Source organism: Camellia sinensis, chromosome 7 (genome assembly GCF_055761805.1).
Source record: "Camellia sinensis isolate YWXY chromosome 7, ASM5576180v1, whole genome shotgun sequence".
In the NCBI taxonomy this organism is placed as follows: domain Eukaryota; kingdom Viridiplantae; phylum Streptophyta; class Magnoliopsida; order Ericales; family Theaceae; genus Camellia; species Camellia sinensis.
Genome location: NC_138967.1, coordinates 187,647,206 through 187,650,051, shown reverse-complemented (window position 1 = coordinate 187,650,051; position 2,846 = coordinate 187,647,206).

Sequence of the window (2,846 nt, the reverse complement as noted above, 5' to 3'; positions counted from 1 at the left end):
CATTACTCTATTTTTAGTTGCAACATTACTAATTAAATTTGAAAAATCTAACTTATCTACCATCTCCTTTTCTACTGATAATATTGCTAATGCATTCAATCTTTCTTGTGACATAGTTGACCGAAAATAAGATTCGATCAATTTTAACTTTGAAAAACAAAAAAATTTAAAAAATTGGACCTAGCTGGGCAGCCTTGCCATAATACTAAAACAAAGTACACTATCTTCTTATTTCAAATTCACATGTAGTCACTCAATTTGGTGAATTCAACTATACTAGTCATAATAATAAGGGGAATTTACAAATCAATGGTACTATCCTAAAAAAATTACAAAATCATATGATTTTAACCATTAAAGTGTATAAAGTTTACCATGAATCTGTAATTATTTTTCAAAGCTAACACTGATTTCTTATTTCCTCCAATAATAACAATCATAGGTTATGCTCCTTCTATGCTTCAAGTTCAACATACAGGACGTTTGTCCTGACTTTAAATAGGCCCCCGCAAGTAGGTGGTGAAATTGGTCCCGGAATTAGTTAAGTTGAGCTTAAATTGGTCCGGACACCAAGTTAGAAAAAAAAAAAATTTGTTTTCTTATAATGGTCTTGGCAAGTGTCATAGGCACAAGAAAAAAGACAAAATATCGAAAAATAAGAGGTACTTTTTTACAGAATTAAATGCACTTTTTATTACGTTGTTTAACATTTTTAGTTTAATCCCAATATCATTCCTTAGCATTTGCTTTCTTATAATGCATAATGATTCTTGATGAATAACAAAAACAGTTACAGAAGAAACAATGAGACAAAGAACAAATCAAACTGAGAAAAAAAGAGATAAAACCAATGTGACACTATTGAAGGTGCCTCAGCTCCAGCAACAATCTCCAATGCCATTCCTAATATGAAATTCTCTCTCTCTCTCTCTCTCTCTCTCTCTCTCTCTCTCTCTCATGCCATTGTTATGTCTCTCCTCAGTCGATTTCTCTTCGGTACGGTCTCTGATGAGGGGTGGGCACGGTCACCTTGCCCGCTCAATCCAACCCATTCCAATTCAATTTCTTTTAGGATTTGGAATTTATATTTAAGGGATTGTCTGGGTGAGTTAAATAGGCTTCTTTTTTTTTTTTTTGGTTTAAAAAAGTTAAAAAGTTAAAAATTTGTTTGTCATAAGTTTAAAAAATAAAAAATTTGCTGTACTTTGTCAATAATAATAAATAAATAAAAATAGCAACTTCTTAAATGCATCAAATTTTTAGATTTTAAAAAAAATTTAGAAATCAAAAAAATTATTAAAAAAAATAATACCAAACCACCCTAATTTGTGGAGTCAAGTTGAGGTTGAGATGACTTTAGGCCATGTTTGTTTGGGCGGACTGGATTAGCATTCCCATGACTAATAGTCCTAGGGGTACAAATCCATTGGATTATGTATCCTATCTTAACTAATAGTCAAGTTTAAAATAATTAGTCCGTACTTCAATTGTTTAATCAAACATTGGATTAGTAATTTTATTGGACTATTAGTCCAATCCCAAGCTCATGTCCACCCAAACAAACATGACCTAAATGTGTTTATTAAATAAATAGACTTCAAAATGTTACTTGCAACCAACCCAATTATTGAAGTATACTATATGAAAATTATATGATGTATATATATATATATATTGATATGTATATACATATATTTTACTTGATTTTTATTTTTTAAAATAAAAAAAAAATGCAGTTAAGATATAAAATAGGAAAAAAATACCAATCAGTGTGTTTGGTTTGAATTTTCTGGATTAAGTTTTTTGAAAATTGACTTTTTTGATTTTCGTATTTTTTTGTTTTTAGTGAATATTTTTTAAATTTTAAACATTTTTTTATTTTTTTAGATGCACCTTACTTAGATGTATCTAAAAAGTAAAAAATTTGTGAAAAAATATTTTAAAAAATTAATAAATACATAAAAATATAAAAAATATACTGAATTCTTGTAATTTTTTTTATATATTTTTGGTATTTAGTGAATTTTTAAAAGACTTTTTTTACAATTTTTTTACTTTTTAGGTGTATTTATGTTAGGTGTGTCTAAAAAGTAAAAAAATTGCTTAAAATATTAAAAAAATTCAATAAAAACAAAAAAATACGAAAAATAAGAAAGTGGAATTTTTTGAAAACTATTTTTTGAAAAATAGAAACAAGCAAGGTGTAAGTTTTATTTTATTTTTAAGATTGCTATTGGGTCTTATCAAGTTTTAATATGAACAATTGAATCGTATTTGTCATAAAATATTTCCAAAAGGTTCATCCTTGGGAGCATCTATTTACACACACCTCTCTCTTTCTATACACATCTTTTACACATAACTTTTCAACACACTCTTTCATTAAATGTGTGTAAAGAGGGGATATAGTGTGTGCATATAGAAGCTCCCTTCATCCTTCCATAATGAGATATCTTATCCCATTTTTACCCCTCATTTAATATGGAGAATAATTTCATAAATATTTTAAAATTCTAAAGAGTTATGAAAAATAATACTATGACAAATTTTTATATTTATCAATATATGAAATAGTTGATGAATCTTATATTTATGAAAATTCATTTAATTTCAATAATTAAAAACATTTTTATTATAAAATTTATGAAAATTTTGGTTCATATTTTAATGAGAAAAAGAAAATTAAAGTAAAATATACAATTATGAATAATTGATTTTTTTTAACAATTTATAAATTAAAAAAGAAAATAGGACTTATTTATTAATATTGAAATTTGATATAACTCAATAATAATTTTCAAAACAAAATAAAATTTATTGGTAATTTTCTTATTGTGATTTATGAT